The following is a 9,280-nucleotide window of genomic DNA, read 5'->3' on the forward strand; positions in this document are numbered from 1 at the left end:
GAGATGAGTATGGTGGGTGAGTTGATTTATTTCCTTGGACTTCAGGTGAAACAGACTGAGGATGGCTTGTTTATTTCACAGTCTAAGTATGCAAAGGATCTAGTTAAGCGCTTTGGGTTAGATAGTAAGAAGCATACTAGGACACCTATGAGTACTAGCTTAAAGTTAGGTTGTGATCCTTCAGGTAAGAGTGTAGATCCTTCCCTATATCGAAGCATGATAGGTAGTCTTCTCTATCTCACAGCTACTAGACCTGACATTGCTTTTAGTGTTGGAGTGTGTGCTCGATTTCAGGCAGATCCCAAAGAATCACACTTAAGCTCCGTTAGACGCATCATTAGATATGTGAGTGGTACTGTTCATCTAGGGATTTTCTACTCTAGAAGTTCTAATCTTGATTTGGCCGGCTACTCCGACGTCGATTGGGCCGGGAACGTAGATGATAGGAAAAGTACGACAGGGGGTTGTTTCTACAAGGGTAGCAATCTCGTAGCCTAGTTAAGTAAGAAACAAAAATTCTATATATCTTTCCACGGCAGAGGCCGAATACATAGCAGCGGGGAGTTGCTGCACTCAGCCTCTCTGGATGAAGCAGATGCTGAGTGATTATAGGATTAGTCAAGGGACCATGACTGTTTTCTGTGACAATACCAGTGCTATAAAATCTCTAAGAATCCTATTCAGCACTCGCGAACAAAACATATTGACATACGACATCATTTTATTCGTGAACTTGTTGAAACACACGTTGCCTCCCTAGATCATGTCTCTGCTGATAACCAATTGGCCGATCTACTTACGAAACCACTGGATGGGTTGAGGTTTGAATTGCTTCGGACGACTGTTGGTGTTTGTTTGCCTATCTGATCGTGGACTCTTGCATATTCATGCATTCATCACATCTGCACCTAGTTACTTCATATCTTGCATGTGATCTATGTGTGTGTGGTGCTTTTTGATTGTTTACTTGTTGTTTAGTTTTATTTTGTGTATTATGTGTGTATTTAAAAAAGAAAAAAGAAAAAAAAGGGATTTTTCTTGTGTGTGCCTCTTGTGTGACGATTATGGCATTTGCATCCAGGATCGAACTCTGTTTTTCATCATATGTACAAGTCTAAGGTTCCATCGTCGTTCTCTTTGTCTGTGGAGTGCCGGGTATATGGCTCGTCATTCATTTTCGCACCGCACACACTGTAGTTCTGTAAGTGAGTCTTGACCTCATGGATGAGACTTAGGGTGGTGTTCTTCTATGATTGGGATTGTATGTCCATTTGACTTGATCTGGGACGAGTGTAACCTAATCAATATTATCTTTCCCCACTTTTATTGTGCTATTCGTTGAACTTATGACTGTTTTCGGGGCCTATTTGACTCGAACAATTAAGCCTGAGGGGTTTCTAACCTGGTGCCCTATGGTCTTCTGGCTTGGAAGTCACCGGCCCAAAGTTCGTTACCGGGGTCATTTATGTCGCCTAATGAGGATAGCATTTCACTTAAGTTCTTATATTATTTACAAAAAAATAAAAATAAAAAATGAGCATATTGTTAGGGGGAGTAAAATTGTGACAATCGTACTGCTTGATTTAGGTCCTCGTGGAATTGGATATGACTGTCACTTGGTCGACATACACCTTTGTCCGGTTGTTTTCACGTGTCCTTTCTCACTAATTTAAGGTTTTGAGTCTAACTTGCATGGACTACGTGGCACATTTCACGGTGATGGTCTGTATACACTTTACTCCACAGGATTTTGAACTCTATGTGGGCTTAAGCTTTGTCTATGTGCTCTGAATGTCGGGTTTGTGATTTTATGCTTATTGTTCGTATCGATTACATATTTGATTACATGCTTCATTTTTGAATTTTGGGATTATTTTCCGATGTTAATAAATTCTCTTGATTTTGAAAATACACGGTTTGGAGCTAAATTTATTATTTTTTGAATTCTGTGCTATTTTTCTTAACATTCAAATTTTTGGTGCTATTTGTGACAATCCGTTTTCGCTCGAGTTTCGCCTGGACTTCGCTTGAGTGACAAAAGCAGATTGCTTGTCGCCCAAGTTTCGCCAAGTTTCGCCCAGGCCTCGCTCGAGCGACAAATCAGGTTTAAAAGCCCTATTTTCCATTTTTTCGCGCAATTTCTTCATTTTCACTATCGTTTTTTGCTTTCCTTCTTGATTTCGTTCAAACTTCTTCCCATCACTTCATTTATTGACCAATTTCGAAGCCTCTAACACAATTCTTCTTCCGAATTTCCATTTCTTCACTTCGAATTTGGGGTTTTTTTTTTCTTTGTGTCTTTCTCCTTTCCTATTGTGTTTTGATTATTTTTTTTTGTTTTTGCTTGATTATTTCTTACGTTTTCTGGTGTTCGTGCATGCCTTTGCTGTGTTTGTTGCTCTTCACCTCATTTTGCATCAATATCTGCATTGCATTATTCATTCTTTGATTTTTTGTTTGTGTTTTTCGTGTTTTTCATCCGTTTTCATCGAGGTCGTTCTTGCGTTATACTCATCCGTTTGGTGTGTGGTTTGGTTGGTTGCGTAGTCCTTGGATTGTAGTTTGTTGGAATGTGCTTGGCGTTGTGATTGGGTCTCGTATGTTCTTGGAATTGTGTGTCGAAGTTGCGCCTGTCACATGTTCAATGAAAGTCCTTCTTTATATATATTTTTTTGATTCCTTTGTTTTCTTTGGTTTCTTTTTCTTTTGTTCTTTCTTCCTTGTTTACTTGTAGTCCTATGTCGTGTTGGGTCTTTGTTTACACATATTTTTGACTCTCTCTCCGTTATAGTTAGTTTGTTCTTGGGGTTGCTTACGTTTTTCGATACATTTCTTTCGTGCCTCATCTGTGTGTGCATTGTTTCATCTCATATTACATCGTAGTACGTGCGTTCTTCGTGTTACTTATTATTTCCATCTTCACGTGTGCCAGATGGCCCGTAAGTGTTCTCGACCCTCTGCGCAGCCAGCTTGTGGTTCGACGTCGTATAGTAGATCCAGATTTATTTCTGCTACAGCTCAGGAGGTCTTTACTTCTCAGTTCTCCTTACTCTCCATTCTCATGGAGCGTGAGGTAATCTTATCTGACCTTCCTGTTAACATCGTCGCTATTTTTGTTTCTCGGGATTGGGAGCCCCTTCTTGTTGGTTTTTCACCTCCGTCCCCACTCCTTGTTCAGGAGTCTTATGCTAATATTCACGATGTAGACGGCTCGTCGTTTAGGGTTTTTCTTAGGGGTCATTCTTTTAGAGTTACTCCGTCAGCCGTAGCTCTAGCATTAGGTATACCTCAGATTACCGATCCGACTTCTCTACTTGCTTCTAATCCGATCAATGCCTTTGTTCGATTGACTCTTTTGAACACCCCATCTGTCGGGGGGCCTACGGCTATGGCCACAGGTTCATTACCCACTGATCGACAGGTTTTGTTGCGCATCGTGTGCACAAACCTGTGGCCTGTTGCCCATACCTCTTCGTTACCTATGGTGAGGGCCCGTTTTCTCTATGCCCTTCTTCATGGGAGTTCTATCGACCTAACTAGTTTTGTGTGCCAGTAGATTCTGGCTTCGTTTCATACTCCTGGGGGTCGGATAGGGTTGCCCTATGCGTGTCTGATTCATAGAGTTGTTTTATCTCTGGGTGCTTCTTTTCCTGAGGGGTCTTCTACTCGTATAGGTCGCCCGATAGGACAGCAGACCATTCACCAAAGTCGATCCCATGTCCCGTCCTCTTCCTCTTCTGCACATGCTGCCGCTCAAGCTGAGCCCGTTGATATTTTTGATTTTTCGGAGCCCTTTGATCCTATTACTAATATTCTTACTGGGGGTTCCCGTGTCTTTCTTCCGCCTCGTTCGAATTTTCCTTCGACATCTACTTCTGCTCCAGGGATGGTTGCCTTGCCTATTGACCCTATGGTGACGCTTATAGGTCATATGTCTACTTTAGTCGAGCAGCAGGCACGCATGATGGCAGAGATCACGCAGTTACGTGCTGCTTCGGAGCGTCAGTCAGCTGAGCTTTCGACTTTTCGGCATGCTCTTATTGTGTGTCAGCGTCATTTGCGTTGGATTCATGATAGCATGGAGGAGAGCGCGAGTGACGAGACTGGTGATGAGTCTTCGGGTGCAGGAGGTGCTACCTCGTAGTTTGTTTGTTGTTTTTGATCCTTTGTCATTTATGACAAAAAGGGGGAGTAGATATTGGATAGGTAGGATATTGGATAGATAGATATCAATTCTTTTGTTAACTATTATATAACGATGATTTTGTATATATTTCACGACTAGATTAAGTTTTTGATATTTTGGCAATATTGATGTATGTTTTTGGTGTTTTTGACTTACATTAATATTGCTTCTTAATCTGGTTAATGACATATGCACTATTCCTTGTTTTTATTTACTGTTTCCATTTCACATGCTTTTACACTTAGTATTTGAGTTTTTGTTTTTCAGGAAACAGGTTCAACAAGAGATAGCTGCTTTGGTTAAAGAGATAGGTCGTTTAGAGTCACATTTACTTTTGTCCTTGACTGTCTTATTAATTTTGTCACAGAATGTCAAAGGGGGAGTTTGTTTGGAAAATGTTGTAATTGGCAATCTGTGACCAAAGGACCAATTTGTCATGTTTGTAAAGTCAAGGACTAAATTGTAAAGTTCTAATAGTTCAGGGACTTGTGTTGCAATTTTGCAAAGTTTATAGCATAGGTCTAGGGTAAAGTTGGATGCTTTGAAGATGCAAACGGCGCGTTGATCTCGCTAGAGTTTCACCCTGACCTCGCTCGAGCCTAAATAACAGAACTGTTGTCGCTAGAGTTTCGCTCAGGGGTCGTTCGAGCGAAGGTGCGTTGCTCGAGTTTTTCCAGCACTTCGCTCGAGCGACAGTGCTATTTGGCTTTTGGTAATTTTCCTTCCTCGTGAATTTTAAACGATCCCTACTACCAAAAATGACCTACTACATAAACAAAAATTCCGTTTTTCATTAAAAACCTTTGGCAAACACACAAATAACAATTTATCTCTGCAACCAAAGGATCTAGAGCCAAAAATTCTTTCTTTTCATTTTATGATTCATTGAAGAAAAACATCAACCTTCACAAAACCAAAACATCATTCAAATCTCCATATCAACTTCCAGAAGATCATCTGTTTGAAGATCCGGGAAGGAAACTGCTTGAAGAACTGAAGTGTTTGGTGATTCACGGGAGATAGAAGAAATTCAAGGCTGGGATTTTGGCGTCGATCTGCAAAATTCAGGAGAGCTTTGGTTGATACAATAAGGAGGTCAGAGTATTGTTAGAGTCAATAATGTCTGGCGTACTGTAAGTCAAAATCTTCTATAGTGGATACCTACTGGCTTGTGCCCGGAATTTTTACCCAGTTGGGTTTTCTCCGTCAACATTTTGTTGCGTTTTTACTGCTTTCTGTTGTTTTGATTTCAACTGGCAATTCAACTTAGGCAGCTAAATTATGTGAATGAATTTGGATAAAGCGTAATTTATGTGACATGTTGCATAAGTTAATTAAATTGTTAAATTTCGCATAAACACCTATTCACCCCCTTCTAGGTGTTGTTTGGGTTGAACTATAGACTTTTTAAATTTCAATCCCAATTGACATACAATAATCATCAAATGCTTGTGATCTAAATTCACCAGTATTGTCAAGACGAATAGTCTTGATTGAGTAATCGGGGAATTGTGCTCACAATTTTATGATTTGAGCAAGTAGTCTAGCAAATGCTACATTCCTAGTTGAAAGTGGGCAAACATGTGACCATCTTGTAAAAGAATCAATTAATACCATAAAGTAACGAAATGATCTACATGGTGGGTGTATTGGCCCACATATATCTCCATGTATTATTTTCAAGAAAGTTAGAGATTCAATATTGACATTTGTAGCTGAAGGTCTAATGACTAACTTGCCTTGCGAACAAGCTACACATGGATAATCATTAGATAAAAGAATCTTTTGGTTCTTTAAAGGATGTCCTACGAACTTCTGGTTCGTAACATTATTTGATTCGACCATTTTTATAAATGTAAAATACATGCCAGACGGGAGTGCATGAAATTTTCCTTTTATCTGCTTCTTGCCAGGTACAAAAGAAGTGATGCAAAGATATTCAACATTATTTTCTTGCATCGTCTCAACGTGATATTCATTGCAGCGAATATTTTTAAAACTAAGCAAATTTCTTCTAAATTTGCTAGAATAAAGTGCGTCGTCAATATATAATTTTATATTATTTGGTAAAATAATACAAGCTCTTTCGGAGCTTTCAACGATATTCGACGCACCCGATATCGTGTTGACATTATTTTCAGCTGATATTAAGTCCAAAAAGTATTTTTGTCTTGAAGAATAGTATGTGTAGTTGCACTATCAATTAAGTAACTGTCTTGACTATCCATCATGAATCTATAAATATAACAAAATAAACAAAATTTAAAAAAAAATTGAATTTAGATTTAAAGAAGTAAACATTACTTCATATCATGAAATAAACGGTGCATAATAGAGTTTTATTATTTTATTTTTTTTGTGCAGAAAAGTAAAAACATATTTCAGACTAAATTTTTAAAACGAAAAAAATACTAGTAAATTAATCTATATCTTCTATCACACTACCCCCAACCAAATGGTCAATATTTCCATTTGGATCAGTAAAGAAATCGGAGACATCCAAATGAGTCACATCAATTTGACCATCATAATCAGCAAAATTAGTCTCCAATTTTTCTTTTCCCTTGATTGATCTCTGGTAGAGATCCACGAGATGTTTTGAGGTATGACACGTACATGCCCAATGCCCTTTCATTCCACATCTGAAGCAATTTTCTTCATGCTTCTTTTTAGATTTGCCACTCTCGTTTGCTTTGTGTCTCTTGAATTTATTGCCTTGTTGTTGATAACTTTGTTGATTATTTCTTCCATGATTTCTTCCATGTAGACGTCCGTGTCCGTGTCCACGTTCACGTCCTTGTCTTGATATTGTATTTGTTTCAGACAATGTAGTACCATTTGCTTCAGGCAATGGTACAGAACCAGTTGGACGTAATCCATGATTTTTCATCAACAATTCATTATTTTGTTTAGCAACTAGTAGACAAGATATAAGTTCTGAATACTTTTTGAAGCCACACTCACGATATTGCTGTTGCAGGAGCACATTCGAGGCATGAAAGGTGAAGAAAGTTTTTTCCGACATATCTTCATCGGTGATTTTTTCTCCACACAAAGTCAACTTTGAACATATTCTGAACAATTCAGAATTGTACTCACTAACCTTTTTAAAGTCTTGCAAACGAAGGTGCATCCACTCATAACGGGCTTTGGGGAGGACTATAGTCCTCTAATGATCAAATCTTTCAGTTAATTTTTTTCAAAGAACTTGTGGATCTCTCTCAGTGAGATATTTAATTTTTAATCCATCATGAAGATGGTGACGGAGGAAAATGAGTATTTTGCACGATCCTGCAGGGATTTATTATTTCCTTCTTTTATTGTCTCTCCCAAACCCTTTGAAACGAGATGGATATCAGCATCCAGTATCCATGATAGATAATTTTTACCAGATATGTCAAGTGCAGCAAACTCAAGTTTTGTAATGTTTGCCATTTGTTTAACTACACAATAAAAAAATACAATTAGTTTCGAAGAATATGATTAATCATCACATGTTAATCAAATAGTCAATATCAACATGACTTTAAGTTACGTGTTTTCCTCTAGGGATAAACACTAATTTGAAATAATATATTCTTTGAAACATATGCTACTTCAGGAGCACATTATATTTTGCTATTATTTCTTCAAGTGCAATATGTCAATATTCTTCTGGAATATTGAGAGTTATAATTTATGCTTTTCAGGAACAAATAATATTCTTATAATGTTGTGCTACTTCTGGAGCAACAACGAATAGATCTATGATTAATATTCTTCTGGAATATTAATTATAATGTTGTGCTACTTCAGGAGCAACAACAATTAAAAATAAATTTAATGTAATGTTTCATAACTAAACATAAAAAAATGATAATACATCCAATTGCTCACCATTAATTAATATACAAACACATGATTATTTTGAATTAATAACGTGAGTCGAGTGAACCACAAAAAAATTGGTGACATGTAGAAACCTATTCATATATTATGGCACGAAATTCTAATTATGTGCAATTAAAAGAATTGAATTAGTATTAACCAATTAAGGCATGAAATTTGCAGAAACCAAAGGATTTGAGAGAAAAGATGAGTTGGGTACAGTTATTTGTTAATTACATATTATATATATATATATATATGGAATCTGCCAAAATAGAGATCTGAAATTGAAGCTTGCTTACAAAGAATATTGACCAATTAAACCAAAAAATTATAAGCATGTGTAGAATGTAAAGGGCTAATCTAAATATAAGGAGGGTATAGGAACATGAATTAATGCATATCAATTGATTTAATATAAATATATCTCCATAAAAGTGCACGTGGATTGATGTAAAGGAAAAAAAATATTAATTAATTCAAAGAGAGGTACAAAGAAAACATAATGATCGAGAAAGATGAGATCACGTATTACAGATTCAACATATGTATATGTAAAATTCACGTATTATCAAATTAATTTTGATATACGTGATAGATGATTATGAAAAAAAATTACTACCTTCTAAGAGTTTCGTGCTGATAACGTGTTATAAAATGAGAGGAAAAGATAATAGAGAAAATTCAATAAACTTTTTTGTATGTATTATTGAAAACCAAAGCCCTATATTTATAGGTAAGAATCAGAGATCCAATGATAATAATTTCTAGAGTTACAGGGGTACAAATGTCATTGACCAATAAACTTTAATGGACTTTCCATTTACAACAATAAATATTATTTTATATTCAATCTACAACAATTCTCTATATATCCGCCTAGGGGTGGACAAAATGTCCAGACCAAACCAAACCAAATTGAGCGTTTCGTTTCGGTTCGGTTCCACAAAAAAATGAATGATTTTGGTTCTTTATTCCGAGAACCCCATTTGGTTCTGGTTCTAGTTTATTCTATTTCTAGAACCGAGAACCAAACCAAGAACCAAACTTAATTTATAATTTTATTTTTATATGACTCTAATCTTACATTAATTGAAGTCCGTCCAATGACCATTATTTTGTACTCCAAATTCAAACCCTCGAAAGTCCCAAACGCTGCCTTGCAAATACCTCAAACAAAGCAGCTTCTCAGGCCGAAACATTGACTTTGCTACCACCAGTTTACCG

Source organism: Olea europaea, chromosome 1 (genome assembly GCF_002742605.1).
Source record: "Olea europaea var. sylvestris chromosome 1, O_europaea_v1, whole genome shotgun sequence".
NCBI classification, from domain to species: domain Eukaryota; kingdom Viridiplantae; phylum Streptophyta; class Magnoliopsida; order Lamiales; family Oleaceae; genus Olea; species Olea europaea.